Source organism: Puma concolor, chromosome D2 (assembly GCF_028749965.1).
Source record: "Puma concolor isolate L17-30 chromosome D2, mPumCon1.1.hap2, whole genome shotgun sequence".
NCBI lineage: Eukaryota > Metazoa > Chordata > Mammalia > Carnivora > Felidae > Puma > Puma concolor.
In genome coordinates this window covers 39,823,180-39,844,884 of record NC_141677.1, presented here as the reverse complement: position 1 = coordinate 39,844,884, position 21,705 = coordinate 39,823,180, and the positions used below count along the sequence as shown (strand labels likewise).

The following is a 21,705-nucleotide window of genomic DNA, read 5'->3' as shown; positions in this document are numbered from 1 at the left end:
CGAGGTCAAGCCCCTGACTTAGCAGCAACGAGCAGCCTGTGCTGGGGGTGACACAGACGGGCGAGCCACTTGGCAGCTGGGCCCTCTGAAAGAACGGAAAAGCCTGGCCTTCCGTACCAGGGAGGGTGTTATGCAGGGGCTGGTGTATGCTCAGGCACTGTAAACTCAAGCCTACAGATTATGATCTTTCCAAGATTATTTGATACCTGAAAAAATATTACCAACTTAAAAAGTGATGGCAATATCAAAATTAATGGATGTTTAATCGAATATGTGCAAAACGTTCACATCGTGTCAACTTGTTAATTCAACTCCTCTCCATTCCTATGAAGTTATATGTAAATGATACTCGATGTGGGTGCTGACGCATTCTGATGTGTTTATTATGATGCGGTATGACATTCCCAGAGTGAGAGGGTTGCAGGGGGGTTGTGGAGAGTTAAAAATAGCCCTGTTAGGGTGCTGTGGGGTGGGGGATACTGCCCATAACGGCTGAGCTGCTCCTTTCTGACCGACCTACCAACGCCCGCTGGGGAACTCCTGAAGGAGCTGAGCATTTCCAGCACCCACAAATGGGTAAGCTAACCTCTAGAGAGTCATTGAGCTCTACTATTCTAGAATCTTCCTGGGGAATCCAGCAAGTTCATGCAGCAGCCGAGTATGCTCTGCCTGTCCTGGCCGATCTCTCCAGGGCTGGTGACACAGGTGGGGTAAGGCAGGACAGGCTGGAGAAGAGGACACCGGGGGGCTTAACCTTTGCCTTCATAACCGAGGCAGCCGCACGGGCCCATGGGCTGAGCTTTCGGGACGAGAGACTGCTAGCTTTCAGGTGACCATAAGAAAGCATGACAGAGCGGCTTTGCCAAAAAGAATTACAGTGTGGCTCACTTCTGCACCTCACTGGGCTGTTTGCAAAACATTTTTAGGCACTTGATCCTGTTTTCTCTTTAACGACTATATTGGGAGGTCAGGATCAATGTACATACCTGGGCAATGGGGCCAGCAGGCTCCAGGAGGTTAAATGAATCCCTCAGGTTCTCACTGTTGAGAAAGGACAGCTCTGGGACTAGAGCCCTGACCTCCAACTCTGGACTGGGCACGGCTTCCCTGCGCCCTCCCCCCGCCCCCTTGTGCCCTCCTTGGGAGACACTTTGGCAAAAACACAGATCATTCTAGAGCGCTACATTTGCATGAAGCTTCCACCTCCACTCTCTGACCCTCTGACCCTCCACCACCCAGCTGCTATGAGCACAGCATGCTGCTGGAGACGGTTAATACTCACAAGCAGCCAGGGGCTCCCTTCCACTCCCCAGCCTCCTGTGGTGTGCTAGTTCTGGCCAACGGACTGTGAGCCATAGGGGTGCGTCACTTCCAGGCCTGGCAGATGCCGACTTATCCCGAAGTCAACAGAGTGTGGGTTTTAGGGCTCTCACTTGCCCTGACCCCTTCTTTCTGGGGACCATGGGTATTTTGTTTTTGTAATTTCTGTGGGCGGGGGTATTGCAATAGCTGTGGGCAATTGACATGTATAACATTGTATACATTCTCTTAAAGAGATCCCTTAAATTGCATGAGTTTTAGGCCCACGAAACCTGGCTGTGCCCTGTGGCTGAGGCAGTTAATTGGTACATACCCCCCAGCAGCCCGCTCTGCCCTCCTCTGCAGTGGCCTTGGAGGTCAAAGCCCCAAGATGAAGGCGAGCGGCTTGCCCAATGCAGACCTTTATTTGAGTGAGACTAAAGCTGCCCTGAGAAGTCAGTGAGATCTGCAGCCTTATTTGTTACTCAGCTTAATCTGTGGCATGGACCCATGGGTAAGTTCTCATCCCCATTTCACAGAAGAGAAGACTGAGGTTCTGTCCTTGGTGGGTTGTGCAGGTGTTCCCAGAGCTTTGGGGGAGGGGGAAGTATTTGGAGCATGCTTCCTGCACAGACCAGGACCCTATGAACCCTGGAGTGTGGACTCCCACGTCGAGCTCTGAGCCTGGGGGCCACGCGTTAAGGCCTGGTGTCCTGGGAGCGTCATCTAGACCAGCCACATCTCCCGGGGGACTTCAGAATGAGAGGCAGCTGTTGCATGACTGAGCTCTCAGTCTGGAGTCACAGGGTGTGGGCAACTTTGGGAGTATCTGAAGGTGCCTGGTGCCCTCTGGGACCTCTGAGTGCCCGCACCAGCACCCCCTATGCTGACCTCTTAAAAGATCAGAAGTTACCACCTCAGGGCAATACGTCCCTCCCATACCATGAATGGAAGTTGGGAAACGGACAAGCGGCCCTGATTTCTGGCACAGCTGTACCCTGACAGGACCAGAGAACTCGGCTCAGCCCCCTTCCTGGGAAAGGGGAGAGGGCAGTTTGGAGGCCCGAGGGAGCCGGGCAGAAGGTGGCTGCATGCTGGGTGCTGGGTGCTGGCTCAGCTGCTCAGGGCTGCAGGGCACCCGCTGCTGGGGCACCCGGGGAGGGCAAGGGCCTGTGAGCCAGAGCTTAAGAAGGCAAGGGCTGCCTTCTTACGGGCAGCGTCCTTAATAAAGTGTCTGGTGCAGAAGGCCACATTCATCCCGTCAGCCGCTGACCGAAACAGTGACGCACGTGGCTGTGCGTTGTGTGTGCACGTATCGTTTCCGACCACACGTGCGACGCAAGCGGGCATGGCCACCATTTGATCTAAAGTGGAGACGATAGTACCTGCCAGGAGCGGCGGGAGGATGGAGTTAATTTCACGTTAATTCCCGGCGCGGGGCTGGCAGCGGGTGTGGGCCGACATGGCACTTGGCGCAGTGTATATTTTACGGTTACCATTATACTGCTCTTGACTTTGTTGTAAATATTTGCACGGCTTGGGAGCTCTGGGGCCACCCAGGTTAGGCCTTGTGGTATTGGCGAAGTCCTTGACCAGGAGCGGCTCCACCCTTCTGGTCTGGTTCCAGATGCCGGCTTCTTTGCCTGGTGGTGCTCTGGCCTGGGTCGTCTGCAGGCCCCTGACTTCTACCTGCTCTGGTCCCCAGTGAGCAGGCCAAACTGGCCAGCACCATTTGAGCCCCAGTGGGTCTCAGTTTCCTGCAGCCCCCGGTGGCCTCTGGAGTGTTGACCGGCTGAACCGTGATCTGGCCCTCTCTGCTACCACACGCCAGCCCTCCTGGGTGTGCAGAGCCGCGCCGATGAGCTCTGACCCTGCAAAATGCCAGCTGTCAAGTGCCCTCTGCTCTTCCCTGCTGCCTGGTGAGCAGTGTGACAAGTCCCTTGGCTGTGGGCAGGAAAGGCCGCTCCCCGAGCTGGGTCTCATCTGAAAAGCCGTGCCCGTCGTCCTAGGCCGTGCTCATTAGAAACAGAGGCTGAAGCAGGGATTTCTGTGCAAGTGGCAGGTGGAGGGGAAACCAGTAAGGCAGTGAGGGAGGCAGGAGAGGGGAAGGAGCTAAGCAGAGATGTGACATTCACTTCCCCTGATCTCGTGGGGGAACTCTGGAGTGTGAATTGCACCAAAGATTTGTCTCAACTTGAAGCAAGGTGGCTGGGATTTAAACTCTGGCATCTGTAAGTCACAGGTGGAGGGCTGCCCCTTGGAGGGATGGGCAAATTTCCTGGCATTGGGTAAGACAGCTCCCATCAGCCAAGGGCAAGTCTATAGGGAAGGGTGCAGTGGGCGCTGTTACAACCCTCCCCCCCACCCGCCCCCGCAGCTGGGGGTGGGATACACGGGCCTGGGCAAGGGGATCCGAGTAGGGCACCAGTCACATCTGCCACACCCCCCTGTGGCCAGTTCTGCTTGGCTTAATAAACACCGGCTTATCTGGGCCTACTGTGTGCCAGGCCCCGGTGAGGGTGTGGGCACGTAGACACATACAACGATAATAAGCTTGCCTGGCAGGGTCTGTTCTTACTTCTGCTGAAGGCTTCCACGTTCACCCACGTCTCACCCTCTGGGCACTGCTATTTCACCCTAAGACCTGTCCACGGCCAAGCTCACGAGGGTTATGTGAGGGCGTCTGCTCCAAGAAGGCAGAGGTGGGACGACCTGGAAAGAAACAAAAGAAGCTAGAAACAACTCACTTCCCTTGAGATTGGTGGGGAGAGAGGGAAGGGGGCTGTTCTGTGCATGTTGTTTCCCTTTTGCAAACTTCTCAGCCAAGCGGAGGAGGCAGCACAGAGAAGCACTCTCTCCTGCTCTCTTCCCCGCCCTCTCCTTCCCTGCTGGGCCTTCTCAGCTGCAGCGGCCTTGTAGCTACTGCTGGGGAAAACAGAAAACCACAGCTATGCGGCACCAAACAGGCCTGCATCATGTTTACGCAATGACAGAGGTCTGGGCCCGTCTCCAAAGAGGCTGGGGCTCCCTGCGGCAACTCAGACAGCCTTTCCACGTCCAAGGCCGTGCTTTGGAGGCCAGGAGGGCTGAAAGGCCTTTGGCGGTCATTGCCTCCAAGTCTCTCATTTCATCAGGAGGCCCGGAGACGGGGAGTCAGTTGGCCAACGTGGAGCAGAGTGCTGAGGTCTGGTTTGGGAGACGCGGGAGGGAGGCCGGAGCTGAGGCTCCTGGTGAGGAAAGAGGAGGGGGCTGCTCTCAGGTCTGCCCTCCCCGCTCAACGTCCCTCATGTCCACTCAGTTGCTGGCTTTTAACCTGAGGTCACTGTCACTGGACAACAAAGGAGGAAAGGCAGGGGAGAGAAGGCTTCTGAGCTGGGCTGCCGGAGCTCTATTTCCTCAGCCTGACACCTTGGAAGGTACAAAGGGGTGAGAGCTGGGACCCCCCCACCCGGAGGCCAAGCCGGAGAGGACCTGGGTTCTGCAGGGAGTCACTCTGGGGACTTTTCTTCTCTCCCGCAGCTCCGTGAATGGTTCTGGCCTCTCTCTCCCGGTCCCATTTTCAACTGACCATCTTACCTCCCTCTTCTACGCAAAATCGAGACCAGCTTTTCTTCTTTCTGTCTTCAAACAGTTCGTCGTGGGTACCCACCCTCTGCTTCCTCTTCTCTCTCGTGTTGGCAAAGGAGCAGGGACCTGGTTCACCCTTTCCTACCCTACGTGTAGCCACCTGCCCACACTGGCTCCAGCAATCTGCATCTCTTTGTCCTACAGCCCCAAGCCTTCCCCTGCCTGGGGTCCCTGCCCTCTGCCTGCAGCCCAGCGCCAGCTCTGTTCCCGAGGCTCTGCCTCAACTCTCTCACCTCTCCAAGAAGTGCGCTCAGGTCGCACTTCGAGCCTCTGCAAATCCAGCCACTTGCTTCCACTCTGCTCAGCTGGCTTTGAGGTCACCCAGGAGTTGCTGAACCTGAGTCCCGTCCCATTTGATCCCTATGTGATCCCTGTCCTGTATCTGACACCGTGGCCCCCACACCACCCCTGCATTGTCGCTTAGTCATGCTCCCTTTTCTTGGATCGACTGTCTGTTGGGAAGCCCCTTTCTAGAACGTCTCCCAGGCTTGTAACTAGAACCAGCACCTCCTCCATCAAGCTCCTCATCTTCTCCACTAATCTCCCCCGTTCTTGGTTGAAAGCTCCATTTGGTTGCCAAAGCTGGAAATCTGGGCTTCATTCTTACGGCAGGCTGAACAATGCCTCGCCCCTGCTCCGAGAGATTGACAGCCTCATGCCTGTGCGGATGTGATTATGTTGAGGATTTTGAGAAGAGGAGGTTATCCGGGAGAGCCTGATGCAATCACGAGGGTCCACGTAAGACGGAGGCAGGAGGGTCAGAGTGAGTAGCAGGACACGTGACAACGGAAGCCAGGGGTTGCATGATGCGACCGCGGGCCAAGGGGTGCCCACAGCTACCAGAAGCTGGAAGAGGAAAGGAATGGTTTTGCCTCTGGAGCCCCCAGAAGGAATAGCCCTGCTGATACCTTGGTGTTAGTCCTTTCAGACTCATTTTGGACTTCTGGCCTCCGAAACCGTGAATTTGAATTAGCTGATGTGTTTTAAGCCGGTAAGTTTGTGGCAATCTGTTATAGCAGCCACAGAAAACTGATAGAATCCTGACGATGCTCACTGATGACATATATTTCCCCGAATCTTATTAAGCCTCTCTCCAAATCATCTTTCAGGTTTGTGTCTTCCTTTCTGTCATCAATTCCATCCCATCATCCTTCCTCCCAAGAGCTTTAGCAATGACCTTTTAACTGGTCACCTTATCTTGCTAAGCCATCCCTTCCGTTGCTGTAAGAGGTAGGCTCTGACCTGTGTTCTGTAGAGATGGTCGCCTCTCCCACAGCCTTGACCTACAGGCTAGAGAAGGAGGCTGCTGCATTCAGACTGTGGGGAGCCACGGACTGTGCCCCGTGGTCAGTCTCTTTCCTCTCTCCTGCCTGTATCCCTACCTCACGCCCCACCTTTCAGTCGCACAGGGCAACAGGTGCAGGCACTGTGCTCATGCAGTTTCCTCACCTGAAATGCTCCTCCATGACTTCTGCCAACTCCTCAAGAGACTGAGCCTTCTTTGGGTCTCAGCTTTCTCATCTGTACCATTGAAGGGCTTGTCCAGATGAGCTCCAAAGCTCTATGGGACTCTTTGGCCTGAATAATTGAACTAAGTAGATTTTATTGACCATCGGTGCTCACAAGGTACCTTAAGGGCCTTTTAACTCACCCTGTCTTGGGGATGGATGGTGTCTAATGGGCTGTGTTTCCCAATGATGCCCTCTCAGAGTTAGCGGGGTGTGTATACATGGGCTGCATATGTTGGCATGTGCTTGCGTGTTTTAGGGGGAACAACAGAATTTTAAACAGTTTATTAAAGAGCCGCGAAAGGCGCCTTGGCTAGGAAATTTCTCCAGGAAAAAAAAAATCTCTATTTTGACGATTTAAGTGTTAATGATTCAAAACCATATGGATCACATTTCCCTCCCATCCGTATGTTTTTTTAAAAGTATCAGAGAGACTGCTTAGGGCAAAATGCATTTATGATTCTATCGATCCTGCAGCATTGCGAGGGCTGTTCAACAGATCTGAGTGAGAGGAGATTCTGGCAGGCCTGGATGTGGGCCTTTCCCTGGGCTCTCTCCACAGAGTCTCTAAGGAAAATCGCTCTTGGCGTCTAGGGAGAGTTTTCAGCACACAGCCTGGTGGGGAAGGAACGCTGCATCCCGGTGGGGTTTTTGCAAAACCTCCAGAACTAATTTTAAAATGACTTAGGTTTTGGCAGACTGAAGAGGTGTTAACTCAAACCCGGGTGTATTTCAAGGGAAATGTAATTAGAAAAATGCTCTCCTAGTTAGCTGGGAGACTGTGCCGAGCAATAAAGATTCTTGTTGGAGAATTCTTTGGTGAGATAAAAACGTGCTGCATCAGGGTCAATGTGCAGACACGCACACGGGCTCCCCTTGCCCTTGCCTGGCCTGAGTGGGGGGGGGGGGGGGCGCATCAAACTCAAGGCAAAATGAACACCTGCAGAGACCACAGAGGAGGCCACTTCTGCCGGTCCTGCCCTTAAGGACCAGACCACAGGTGAGCCAATTCCTGCTGGTCTCCTCCATGAACCAGAGGGGGGTGGAGTGGAGGGATCTGGCTGATGGTGATGGCAGGCTTTGATCCATATGGATTCCTGGGCTCACCCCCTTTCCAGTCCAACCACATAGTTCTGACAATTGTCCAGATTTAGACACCTCTGGCCTATGGATGAAGTCCCACCTCCCAGCAGGACAATACAGATCCTTCACAGCAGGATTCACTTCCCCTGGCTGGCTTTATCTTTCTTCCTTTTCCACCATGTTTCCTTTGTGAGTGGCTTGTTCAGACTCTCCATGGCCCCATCCTTCCTCACCTGGCTCAGGTATCCCTCTACTTGGGACATCAGGCTCTCTTTCTTCTTCAGGAGAACAGTACATCCCTCAAGGACACAGCAGTTCTCCTTCCCCTGTGGAGGAGACCCAGTGAGAATTTGTCTCTGCTTTTGCTTTGGTCTTTCGGCATAGTGGATACACATCTGTGACCACATTGTCTGCAGCACTGCATTCTGTCTCCTTATCTGGCTCAAATCTTGGCCCCAGCTTTGGGCTCCTGAGGGGAAGTGACGTGTCACGATCTTGAATGCACCAGGGACTAGCGTGAGGCTTGACGTGTGGTCAAGGACTCAATAGAACGAATAGGGTAAACTTTGAGAATTTTAAGCACGCTTTCTGCCATCTATTCATCCAACCTGTCCGTTCCTCAATCCACCCATCCATTTACCTGTCCAACTACCCACTACCCATCCATCTATCCATCTTTCCATCCACCTATCACTCATGTATCCACCTGTGCCTCTGTCCATCACCCATCACCCATCACTCTTCCATCACCCATCACCCATCACCCATCCATCCATCCAAGCAACCAGCATTAATACAAAAGGCTGGGTGCTTTTTTCTTTAATCACACTACATTTAATATAAAATGATCTTGGAATTTTTCAAACCCTTAGGCTCTACTAGAATATTATAACAAACAACCATGGACCACCCACCCAACTTTATCTTATCTTAATATTATGCCATGTGGGCTTCAGACTTTTCTCTGTAAGCACCAAAACACTGTAGATGTGGTTGAAGTCCCATATGTGGACCTCCACAATTCTATCCCTTTTCTTCTCTTCCCAGTGATGATGGTTTTGGTTTTGTTTCTCACGAATGTTTTTATATATATATATTTTTTACCACATATTTATGTGTTCATAAACAATATATAGGTTGGTTTCTCAAGTTTTAAAGTTCTACATAAATGATGTCCCATGGTGGGTGTCATTTTATAACTTGACTTGTTTTTGCTTATCCTTATGATGCCATCGCCCTTTTTATGTCTCTCTCCATTAAAGTAACTGGCTTGTCATATAATCTTCTCTGTCTCTCCATCTGAGTTGTGAGCAGGCTCCTGGAGGGTGGAGAGCTCGTCTCATACACCACCATTTCCTCAGGTTTGTTGACTGCATGGGTAGGGGGCAAACCTTTATTATTCCGTCAAGTGCCAATGCTGTACAAAGTGCTATGTTCTGCAGTGGCACCGGGATGTGGCTCAGCCATGGCCCCAGCTCCTGAGGGGATCGCAGACTGAAAGACACTACAGACCAAGACCTAGGCTAGAGGGAACAGAGGGGGAAGAATGAGAGATTTGGCAGGCTAAGGGAGAAGGTCAGGGAGAGCTCATCATGGTAGGGGGGGCGCTGGGGAGCAGGTAGGAGTTAAATGTTGAAAGGTAAGTAGAAGTTTTGGAGTCAGGTGAAGAGGGAATAGAACATCCATGGCAGAAGAAATGACACAGCTGAGACTTGGTTGTATAAACTATTTGTTCCTGCTACCTTGCCCGGTAGATACCGCCATGGGAATAATTTTTTCGCTTCAGGCCTTAGGTCCCTTTTTGAGTAGTCCTTTGTATCTGGTATGGACCTTTTGGAACGATATCTCATTCGTGAGGCCAGCAAACATGTCCTGAGCACCTACTGTGTACCAGGCTCTGTGCTCCTGCTGGTGCACACCGGTGAACTCCAGGGATATTTCGTGCCCTCTGTTTTGCGAGGAGTGAGAGGGACTACAAAGCAAACAAATAAGGAGAAGGTAAGGGGGTCAGCACTCTCCACGCAGAGTCCTTAAAGCCTTGATAGGTTTTTGCAGCTTACTGGATACTTACCGGGGTGGTGGGGGTGGCCTCTCTGAAGAGGGGACACTAACTTGAGATCGGTATGATAAGAAGGGGACGGCCAGGGGAAGACCGGAGGAGAGCCCACAGAAGGGAGAGAACTTGGTTTGTCCCGTGTGGCTCGGGCAAGGCCAGGGAGAGAGGTAGGAATGGAGAAAATTGTCAGGTTGTGTGCCGGACAGGGAAGGGGCTTCCGTTTTATTCTAACCAGATGAAGAGGCTTAGGAGGGTTTGACACAGAGAAGCGATAGGATCCGCTTACGTTTAAAAATAATTCAAGGTAGGGGGCAGAAGGTAAACCAGGAGGCTCTTGTAGACCGTAGGTCAAGATGGCCGCAGCTAGGCCCTGCTTGTTGGGTGGAGAGGAGTGGGGGGCTTTGGGGCATGTGTTTAACGCGAGATTGATAGGCCTTGCTGAAAGAAAGGAAGGGCAAGGACGGGGAAAGGGTAGGTTTGTGACCTGGAGACTCGGTGGATGGTGGAAATAGCATTCACTGGGGGAGGAGCAGATCTGGTGGTCGGGGTGGGAATGGAGAGTCCCGCTTTGGTCCCTTTCGTTTTGAAATGCCCTTGAGACGGCCCAAGTGGACCTGCCAATCAGGTGATTCACACTGTGGTCCCAGGGATAGGCCACAGCGGGAGATGCTGCGTTTGGGCATCTCTCCTCGGGGTGGGGTGAGGTCTGGTCACTGGCAGGTGTTTGTCCTGCCCACCCACCAGGAGGTACAGCCCCTGGGAGGGACACAGCCCCTCCCTCACATCCACTGTGCCTCTTCTGGGGGCTTGGAGGGTAGGATTAATGTGCCCCCTTTATTGCTGGGGAGGCAGAGGGCCAGCAAGGGCCGTGACTGGCCCCAGGCCTGGCCTCTCCCCACCATGCCCTACAGATCACCTCTGCATAGCTGGGTGAATGAGGGCAACCTCAGCCCTCTCTGGATCTCTGGCTTTTCCTCTGTAAACTGTGCGCCCCTTTTTGTTTTTATGACCCCCCCCCCCCAAGGTCAACGTGGCTGAAAGGCGCCAGAGCCTTCCCTGCGTGCACACCTAGGCCTTCCCTGCGTGTGCTCCATGCATTCCATCGGTCCCGGTGACCCGGGCTGGCCAGGGGGCTGACGGCCACCCAATGGTGAGCCATGACATGCTAGCATCTTCCATTTTGCAAGGGAAGGGCAACCAGATTGCAGCTCGTGGGAGGTCAGGGTCAGGATTCATACAAACTGCAGCTCACATCCGTAAGCGTTTACCGTGCTCCAGGCAACGAAAGTTGCCGTTTCACGTGACCCTGGTGGTAAATCAGTAAGCGGGTGTTCATCTGTTATATTAGAGGTGGGGAAACCGAGGCCCCGTGTGTGAGCAGTTTCCAGCAGGTGCCCATGAAAGCGGAAGGTCCCAGCGGCCGAAACGTTGTGTTGGTAGGAGGTTCTGGGGACAAGGTTCCCTAGGACACGAGTCTTCGCCTGCCTGTTGGTGATAAGCCCTTGACAACGTAAACAGCGGTGCCCTGGGGAAACAGGAAGGGGAGACAGAAGGCCCTGGTACATTGGCCGTGGCCAGATTAGCTAATGGCTGGGAAGGAGAGGCTCACGCGTCTGGGCCGTGTTTTCTGCCCAGGGGAGCTGACAGGGAAGAGGACAGCGAGGGGCCCCTTCCAGGGACCGGGCTGGGCTGGCCTCAGCAACTCCACCAGCTAAGCAACTGTGCGACCTGGGACAGGGCCTGGTCCTCTTCTGGGCCACACCGGCTTCATCTCTAAAACTGGGGCCGGGTTAGAGGCAGATCTTCTGTTCAAGAAGCTAATACTGAGCACCTACTATGCCCCAGATGAGGGGCAGCTGTAGCCCTGGGACCTGTGCCCCACCCCCACCCCAAAGTCCATCTTTGGGGGAGGTGTGGGCAAATAGACACCACAGACATGTGTCCCAGACATGACACAGCAGTAGGGGTCACCTGCTTGGGGGGCCAGCAGAGGAGCCCCGGAGAAAATGATGTGCAAGATGAAGCCTGAAATGTGAGTAGGAACTAACCAAGCAGAGGGAAAAGCCTGGGCGAGAGCTCAGAGGCTGGTAAGCATGTCACATTAAAGGTGAAAAGGAACTTGATTTTTTTTTTTTTTTTATATTGAGGTAAAATTCACATAACATAAAATTAACCATTTTGTACTGGAGCAAAATCCACAGAACATAAAATGAGCCAATTCAGTGGCAGCTTCTACAGCCCCAATGTTGTGCAACCATCGCCTCTGTCTAGTTCCGTCAGCTGTTTCTCACCCTGACCTTGGTGGCTTCCTGCTCTAAATGCTACGATTCCATCATTCGAATGGCCAGGCAGACTTGGCTGTATCACGACAAAAACACTCTTTGGTCACGTGGGATGATGTCATATTTGCAAAAATCACTTTTGCAAGATGGATATTTGCAAAATGGGGACACTAAGGAAAACCTAAGAGGCGTGCCTGAGGTCATGCAGCCTGGGGCAGAGCCGGGATTGGCCTACAGGCATCTGGGGCCGTGTCTCAAGCCCTGGTGGGTCTCAAAATTGGCCTGGGCACCCGGTTAAGAATTCAGATCCGGGGCTGGGGACCAGGCATCTGTTTCCCATCACCCTTCCCCCCGGGATGTGAGAGTACCTCTCCCCAGCGCCTCGGGGAAGAGACAGCCGGGCCTGCTCGGGCTCAGGCCTGAGGCACAGGGAACCCGGGGTGGCCTCAAGGTGGGCCCTTTCAGGGGCTGCAGCTGGTGGGCTGGCAGCTCGAGAATGGCCAGTGTCTGGGGGCGGCAGGTGGAGCAGGGAATCTGGCCCAGTAGGCTCTGGGACAAAGGCCTCTCCGCCAGCATCCCCAGGCATTGGCCCCACCGACAAATGGGCCTCAGCTTCTCTCATTAATTTGTGGAGTGGCATGTAATAATAAAATGCTCCTTAAAGCTGGGACGTGGCATGAGTGACTGCTTTTTCAGGTCCTAATAAGGATCATTAACTGTGTATGAAAAGGTTTTATAAACATTTGTTAAACTCCCCGAGCTTACTGTGCCCATGGCTCGCTGCTCCCCAAGATGTCACGGCCAGCCGGAGCCAGCTGGGAAGGTAAAGACGTGGGCCTCAGGCCCCGGCTGGCCTCCTTCAGCGGTTCCATCGCTCCCGGGGCTTCTCCTGCCCGGCTGCGAAGTGACTCAGGGCCGGGAGTCCGGGAGCCCTTGCTCTCGGGCAGGGCCATCGATACCTTCGGACGGAATGGGTGGATAAGTGGGTAGGAGAGCTGACTCCACCGGTTCCTGAATCCTGACCTCTGGGCAATTCCTTTTACCTCTCTGAGCCTCAGGCTCCTCACCTGTAGAGATAGTATTTCCGTCCGGTGTTTCTGGGGAGAGATTTGGTGAAACAGAACACACAGGCAGTGGGCTTCTGGAACACCCCGCTTCTCTCTTCTCTGTAGTAGTCAGGGGCCATCCCCTGGAAGCTCAAGAGACAGGAGGGATTGTGGCTGCAGGACTCGGGGACACTGGAGGGTGGAAAGAAGCCCCTCCCCCCAGCGTGGGGGAGGAGATAGCCCCTCGCTCCAGGCTGGACTCGCGGGGGAAACTGGGGCTGGATCTCGCGTCGCCTGTCCGATTATCCGTTGTAACGTGTTTCCTGCTATGCTTTCCGTAACTTCCCGATGTTCAGGAAGCTTCTGCTGCACAAACCAGCCGGCTGTTTGTGACTTTTTGGGCCACGAGAGGAGGTGGGCCTCGCAGGGCCTCACAGGGGGAGGACAGCAGCGGCAGGGGCCGCAAGAGTTTTGGAGACAGGTGACAGGACAGCAGGATCCGGCCAGCATGGACTGGCCCGGGGCAGCCAGGACTTGGGTCCGCAGCGGGATGGGGACCACGCAGCATGAAGGGGCTTTGCAGAGCTTGCTCCTGGTCTCCAGGGGAGGAGAGGAAGGGAAGAGGCCCAGGGGCCTGCAGGACCCCATGTGCCCTCCCCGCCCCCCCCCCCCCCCCCCCCCCCGCAGGAGGACTCAATGGCACCTGGAAGGAGCCTTCCTTGTTCAGGGAATCCCGTACCTCTCCCATGTCCTGCAGTAGAGGAGGGGACGCACACCCAAACTGGCTGGTCCCCAGGACCCTTTTCCCCCCAGTGCCCCCTCTCATCTCCTGTTCCCACCCGTCTCCTACCCCACAGCTCCGGGAGCTCAGTCCTCCCTCACTCCCAGGGAAGCTCAGTTACAAAGCCACAGACAGCACTGGCCTGCTTATTGAAGCCCCGCTGGCCCACTCCCGAGCGGAGCAAGTTTCTGGCAGAATGGCCCGGGGGGAGGGCGTGGTGGGGCTGGGGCTGGGAGCACCGAGACAGGTCCACGTGCTGGGAATGTTGGCCGAGAAAAATCATTACCAGGAGTGACCTTGGTGGAGCTGGAGACGGGGCGTGAAAAGACGAGCGAGTATGTGTACGTGGGCGTGGGCGTGGGCACGTGTGTGCACGCTTGTGTGCCAAGCATGCTTGGTGAGTTGGGGAGAGGGGAGTGGTGAACACATTTCGGTTCAGTCTCTGCTCTTCCAGGACGGTTGTATACCAGAAACTGTGCGAGGCGCATTTACATCCGCTTGACCGTGGGACCTTTACCTCAATCCCTCTGAGGGGCACACGCTCTTTTGTTTCCATTTTGCGCACGAGGAAAACAAGGCTTCGGAGGTCAAGTGTCTCGCCCCGCATCACGCTGCTGGACCCCTCTCTCCTTAAAGCCCTTCTGTGGTTCCCTGTGGTCCATGGAATAAAGTTCCAACCCCTTAGCGTGGCAGGGAAAGCCTTCAGCGATTGCCAGACCTGATTCCAGGGTGCTTTGAGCTTCCAGTGTGAGCTGCTCATCAGAGGCACTGGCTCCATCTGCCCTGGAGTCCTGGTGATTATGACAGTGGCTGGGCCAGGGGACCGCTGTGCATGCCTTGGTTTGTCCTTCCCTAGGAGAGCTGAGTTTCAGGGCAGGAAGAGGTTCTATATGACTTGGTTGCACAAGAGAGGAAAAAACCAACCAATGCCATTATTGGCTGAGAACCTCACGGTCAGGGCTCATGGGAAAGGAAACAGTCTTACACAAAGGGTGGGGACAGAGCTGGGACTAACCTTCAGATGACTCATCCCCCAGACCCTAAGCGCAGTCTCGCAGCGAGGATCAAAGTCTGAAGAGTGGGCGTGTTGATGCCCACACGGCAAGGACGCGGCGGGTGTGAGGGGGCCCGAACCTACCATGCCGCCAGCCTCCGCTGCAAAAGCCGCTCGACGCCTCACTTAGTTAAATGTATTTCATGTTTTCTTCCTTCAGTCAGCCAGACACGCTCAACCTCAGGCATCTCTCGTGAAGCTAGAAGGAAGGGCAGGAAAGAGAAAACTCCCTTTTTCAACAAGAAAAGAAAAAACAAAATGTCTCCCTGTGCTGTAGCTCCTTCCCCTTCCCTTAAGGGAAAAATATGGATTGGAGAGGTTTCTTGCTGCAGCATTTCCTTGCAGCAACGATGGCTGTTTGTCTAACTCCTCGTGGGCGCTGAGGATTTACAGCTCGGCATGTCTGGAAGTAGCTTCAGGGAGAAAGACGGTGGAATTTTATTCTTGCTAATTTAAAACAATAATAATTGTTCACGCGTTAGGAAGCATTCCTATTAAATCAAGCCAATGTTTCGGATCAACTGCAGTAGAATGAAGCCGAATTTCCCGATTGGGCCTCTGTTGGCTTTGTGATATTCATTTATCCGCCCAGCTTTTTGTTTCAGGAACCGGCGGCTGATAGCTGACCGAGGCCAGCCCCACGAGGTGCTGTGCGTGGGCAAAGGGGAGATGGGAAAGGATGATGTGGCTCATTCTTAGACGTGGTATGAGGATTCTCACGGGGAACGGGAGGATAGGGTGTCAATCACTCGAACAGGGCTGAGTCCTGGGACCAACAGGGCTCCCCTTGGTGTCTGGGTACCGGGTGGGGCCTTTCGATAACATCAGGAGCCCAGAGGAGGGTTGAGTTCCAGGGAGAGGCTGGCGGGGGGGGGGGGTCACTTGGGCGTGGCTGTACTTGGCTTGTAGTGCATGTGGGGGCAAACATGACAGGATCCGGGACAGGAGTGGGAAACTGGCATAAAGTGAACGAAGAACTGATTCAGACAGGAGGTGGGCAGGGCTTTGGCTCCTCAGAGAAGTCAGGGGCAGGCAAACTGAGCTTTAAACCAAGAATCAGGCTGAAAGGGGAAAAATAACAGGGGCTGGGCATGCATCTCCAATTGGAGAACAAATCCAAGGGGCCTGGTAGGGACCAAGAGTTGCTGGGTGGTCTGTGTCGAGGGGCGAGATTGAGCTCAAGGCTCTGCGTCTTTGCCGAAAACTGGCCTTTATTGTAACTCCTTGTGCGTGTTGTGGGGTAGACCAGATGCCCACATGCAACCAGGACCTGCACAGAGCTGCGTTTGAGGACCCTTATCCACGGAGCTTGTGGGTCGTCCGGGAGCAGGTGTCTAGGGGGCCACTGGATGGAGCAGCCTGTATCTTAGAAGGCAGGTCTGAGCTAGGGAGAAGAAAATATGAGTTGTCCTCAGAGATGCCCCTGAGGAAGTGGTGCTTCTGGGTCGTTCTCTCAGGGGGCATGGTGGAGCTGAAGAGGTTAGCTTGGGGGACCTGGAACTGGAGGTCTCTATGGCAGCAGGACAAACCACTCTGGTTTGCCAGGGATGGTCCTTGCTTGTGCCTGTGTCCTGTATCCCGTGTCAACATTTAACAGGTGCCCGCTTCTAGTCCCAAAGACCCGGTTTGAATGATAGATGATATTGTTTATATTATCGCGCCATCTAAAACAAATTCAGCACTCCGTAGACCTGCCCATCTGACTGTCAATCAAGCTTTGACTCAAAGAACCCCTCTGTCTCTTCTCCCGGTGCCAACTGTCATTAGCTTGGCAACCGTTGCCTTTCAGAACCTCAGTTTTGCAAAAAATGACGGTCCCGTAAATCATTGCATCGGGGCGCCTGGGTGGCTCAGCCGGTTAAGCACCCTACTTTGGCTCAGGTCAGGACCTCGGAGTCTGTGAGTTCGAGCCCCACGTCGGGCTCTGTGCTGACAGCTCAGAGCCTGGAGCCTGCTTCCGATTCCTTGTCTCCCGCTCTCTCTGCCCCTCCCCTGTTCGCGTTCTGTCTCTCTCAAAAAATAAATAAACATAAAAAAAAATCATTGCATTTATTTCCCAGCATTGTTGTAACACTGGCATGGATGAGAAAGGTCATTGTGAGCCCTCGAGGGCTCTGCGAGAGACCATAACCTCTTTCTCTGTCTCTGTCTCCTTCTTTCCCTACTCCAGAAATCAGGCCACCACATCACTGAGGCTGGGAAAGCCTGCTGACTCTTCTGTGGCTGAACATAATGACTTCCCTTTCTTTCTTCTAGCCCCTTTCATCTTTGTCCTGAAGATTCCTGAGGCTCTTCAGGGCCACAGAATGAAGGCAGTGGGACTACCAACTCGTCTTATGGGGCCTGAGCTGTGAGGACAGATGAAGAGGCTTTGGGGGAGGAAGGGATGGTAATTACACTTGTGCCCTGTGACAGCATTTCCTCCTTCAGGTCCAGAAGAAGGTCTAGAACTGGGTCTGCCAAAAAGCAGCAGAGACTCCATGTACAGAGAGCTAGGACCTGCGGAAGGAGGGAGGGAAAATCCTACTAGCTCTGAGTATTCATGCCACGCGGGAGATACTGCATGTACTCAGCCTGGTAATGAGACTCGAATCCATATCAAACTCAGTGTGTTGAAGAAACAGGAATATTTGGCCTGGTGAGGGCTTGGAGGCTGGGGAGCCACTGGTCTTATAAGAAAAGATGCATTCCTCTTTCTGGAATGCAGAAACCGGGTGAACCAGGTGGCCCAAGGAGGTAGGGAGTTCCCCATCCCTGGAAGAATGGGAGCAGAAAGTTCTTGGTAGCGGTGTGGGAAAGCAACAAACCATGAGCCGGGGGTGGGAGGGCTGACTTTCAAGGCCCTTCCCGGCCCTGGGCTTCTAGGGCTCTGCCCACACTAGCCCCCGCTTTCGGTAGCCAGCTGCCTCCTGGATGAGTCAAAAGCCAGCCCAGCTCCAACCTCCTGGCTGGGTGGGGCTCCAAGGGAGGCGCCAAAGCCTCCCTCTCCTGCCACGCAAGGGCACTGTATTCAAGGCCTCTGGCAAACCATAGGAGACTCTTAAATACAGAGAACAAACTGAGGGTGGATGAGGGTGGGGGAGAGGGGAAAGTGGGTGATGGGCATTGAGGAGGCCACTTGTCGGGATGAGCACCGGGGGTTGTACGTAAGCCAATTTGACAATAAATTGTATTTAAAAAAAAAAAAAAAAAGGCCTCTGGGGTGCCTCTTGCAGCCACCACCCTCCTGGAGTCAAGAACTAAATAAATTGGCTAAGGAAGGAGAAAGCAGAAACTATACACACACACAAACATACACACACACACACACACACACACACACACACACACACACAAAGAGAGGGAGACTTGGTCTGAAATGAGAAACTCCGTCTTGCTCTGGCCTTTTATCATAAGCCCATGGAGATGAATATTCTGACCTAATAATCAAAACAGGCTGTAATTGCAAACAGACTCAGGGCTGCATGGCCGAGGGCAGATGCGATACCTGCTGAGCACAGCAGGCCCGGCCCCGCCAGCCCTCCTCCCACCGCGCGGATCGATGCGGCCGTCCAGCCGCACACCATTTTTTGGCCTGGCTTGCTCAAGCCCTGCTCACATTCTGCCTTCCTCCAGGGGCTCCTGGCTCCCTCCACAGGGACCCCAGCTCAGAGGAAGCCACCCTCCACCTCCATCCCCGGAGGAATGTGACAAACACCAGCAGCATCCGGAAAGACCACGAGGAGGAAGGAAGGGGGCTTTGGTCCCACCTCTCTAGAACTCCACCTCCTCTTGGCTCTGGAAGATGTTCTCCTGGGTGCGCCACCAAAGCCTGGAAGGTCCGCATGTCCCCTCCCTGCTCCCACCTCCTTTATGTGTTTTGTTTCAGGCACACCCTCAGCTCAAATTTGCTTTGAAGGTCAGTAATTTCCACTCTTTTTTTCAAAACAACTGCACAGTTCTTCTGGGACCCAAATGCTGATTGTCTGCACTGAGGAATGAGTCTCCCTCAACAACAAGTACATTCCAGAAATATCCATCTAGCATCTCTAATGGGCAAGACATTCAGGGGAGCCAACGATGAACCAGGCCTGGGTCCGTCCCCAGAGCACCCCCACTAGTGAGGACCTGACCGCCCAATGGAGCCCCTACTATGTTTCAAGTATGATATAAATATCCCAAAGTGAGGATCTCACGGGAGAAGAGACCCAGGCTCAGACATGTAGAAGAGACTCTTCACTGAGCAAACATTTATAAAGTGCCCGCCATGGGCGTTTTGGTACATCGGATACCGGGGCTTTGGACCAACCCCATCCTTACCTACACAGAGTGGTGGCAGGACACCATTGACGCTCCAGCCCTGACCGTCTGCATCCAAAGCAAGTGTTCCCCCGACCCCTCACGTTGCTTGCTTTCTCTTTATAGACAAGTTTTTCCTGAGACAAAGTGAGGACCTCTGAAAGGGCTACTTCCTGATCCCACCCTGCAAACATGTGATAGAGTCCCAAGTTCATAGAGGTCCCTGTTGGAATACTTGACATTCAACTCGGGAGGGTCCTGGCTCTCCCTCCTCAAGTGCAGTCTCCACCCTGGATGGTTGCAAGGCTTCCAGCTGTTCTTCTGGTCCCATCTCTCCCCTGCAATCTGGCTGACCTTGGGCTGGCACTTCCTCTGTTCCAGAGGCTCCCATGGCTTCCCATGGACTTCGCTTGGACTCTTCAGTCTGCTGTTTCAATCCTCCTCAATTTACCCCCACCACCGTCCCCATCTTTTCCCCAAGTCCTTCCTCCTGGTGCCGTAGACACTCAGCAGCTCGTGTGCCACCATGGGTCTCTCTTTCTCTCTCTCTCTCTCTCTCTCCCTCTCTCTCTCTCTGTCCTCTCAGCAGGACAGATGAGCTTGAATCTCTCCCACCGTCTGGGGTCTGGGCTGGTCTTGGATTCCTGCCTTACCTCTGCTTGAACCCTCGTCGCATCCAGGATCCATCCTTTCCCTGACTGGTGCTCACTCTGCCTGAAGGACTTTTCCAAGCTACTTGGAGGGGGCAGAGGAACGCGATTCCCCAGTGCTAGGCCATGGGGCTTTCTGGGCTTTCTCAGAGAGTCTGAGCAGGGCAAGGCTATATATGTGTCTCTCTAGGAAGGGTATTTTCCTACTACGAGTAGCATTTCACAAACCAAGGCACCCACCTCAGCCAGAAACTTGCTAGCAGGTCACAGTAAGACAGGGGCAGTGTGACCCGTGGCAGGAGGTGGGGTGGGGGGAGAGGTCGCGCTCTTAGAACGACTGCGGAGATGAAGGCCCCCGCAGAGAGCATTCGTCCTTTATCAAGTGCCGTCATAGGTGCTAGGCTGGGACTCGACCCCGGAGGGTCTGTGAAGCACCGGAAAAGCCCTCCCTTTTCCTTTGGCTGGCCTAAGAGGGGAAACAGGAAAGTGACCCCTGGCTTCTTTCTTCAGGTGGTTCCATTTCCCCTTCTTTTCTCACTGCCCTCAGGAACAAGCCCTGGGAACTTCGCTTGTAGAGGGACACTGAAGGCGGCACCAGAAGCAAAGTGCTGGTATCTGACGCCCGAGGGTTCCTGCGCAGTGGTCCCCGGCACGCTTGTTTCCTTGCTGACTTACTCCAACAAGCACTCGTCCATCGAGCGGGCCGGTACTGAGCGCCCACTGTATACCAGGCAGCTGGCGAGTGCTGCGGGACCAGGCAGAGGAGCCCCTGCTCAGGCGGGGCCTCAAGTCCCCAGTCCATTCGCTGGTTACGTAGGATACTGTGGGCAGCCGCCCCGGCCACCCATCCTGTGACTCTGCCAGAGCGCGCTCCGCTTTCCCACGAGGGAGGCTCTGCACGCCTCCTCCAGGCAGCCCTAGCTCTCGGCCTGCTTGGCCAGCCCCTGACCTGGCTCAACTTCACCCAGGACCCCGTCCTCCCCTGGGCTTTGGCAGCAACAGTAGCCAGACCAGTTGCCCGGGGTGGGGGGTGGCATTCCTGGTGGCACCACACCGGATCTGCCCGCAGCTGCTTTCACTTGCCCCCGGGAGGGCCCCACGGCTTCCCCAAGCCCCGCGGGAATTACTCATCCATCCCAGGAACGTCCTTTTATTCCACTGACACAGGAGCCCCCACCGCCAGCCAGGCCCGCACTCAGGGTCGGCTGCGTCCAGGACTTCCGCTTTGTTTCTTTGCTGATGTCCTCTGGTCCCCACACGACCTCTCAGGGTGCCTCTGTGGGTCACCCTCACTACTGGTTTCTGTATCATTAACACTTGGGACCAGGGACCCACAACACATTTGTTGACCAAGTGAATGAAGACATTTGGGATGAAGGTCCTTAGACGAATAAACATTTGGGATGAGGGTCCTTTGACGAATAAACATTTAAGCTTGGTCTTTTTTGTTTTTAATGTTTATTTTTGAGAGAGAGAGAGACACACACACAGTGTGAATGGGAGAAGGTCAGAGAGAGGGGGGAGACACAGAATCTGAAGCAGAATCCAGGTTCTGAGCTGTCAGCACGGAGCCCGACACGGGGCTCGATCTCACGAGTGGTGAGATCAGACCTGAGCCGAAGTCGGACGCTTAACCGACTGAGCCACCCAGGCACCCCATTTAATAAGCTGGGTCTTAAGGAGGGGTAGAAGGTAAATAAAGGGCTGGGAAAGGCCATTCCAGAAAAGGCCAGGGTGTGGACAAAGACTTGGGAGTATGAGAGAGAGACTTAGGGTATAGGGCCTGGGGACGGGGTCCTTGCCACTAAAAAGCACGACATGGGAGTGAGGCTACGGGTGAGGTTACCAGCAGAGCGAGGGCCAGTCGGGAATCTAAAGAACCTTGAAGGACACCGGGGGATTTGGACTTCAACCTGAGAGAGGTCAGTGGCAATGTCTGAGAGAGGGAATGACACCATTTTATTACTTAGTTTTCAAGTCAGTTACAGTGGGTACAGGTAGGACATAGCCTCATGGACACAAGGGGAGAATGATAGAGAAG

The 21,705-nt window shown here is 54.1% G+C and overlaps 1 long non-coding RNA gene across 1 annotated transcript in view; it reads left to right on the top strand.

Moving 5' to 3' along the window:
* The window catches only part of LOC147576007 (uncharacterized), a 48,219-nt gene extending 27,115 nt beyond the window's left edge, over positions 1–21,104 (top strand). The window contains exon 2 of the long non-coding RNA XR_015241662.1: positions 18,352–21,104. This is a non-coding gene — a long non-coding RNA (uncharacterized LOC147576007). The remainder of the gene's footprint in view (positions 1–18,351) is intronic.
* The last annotated feature ends 601 nt before the right edge of the window (positions 21,105–21,705 follow it).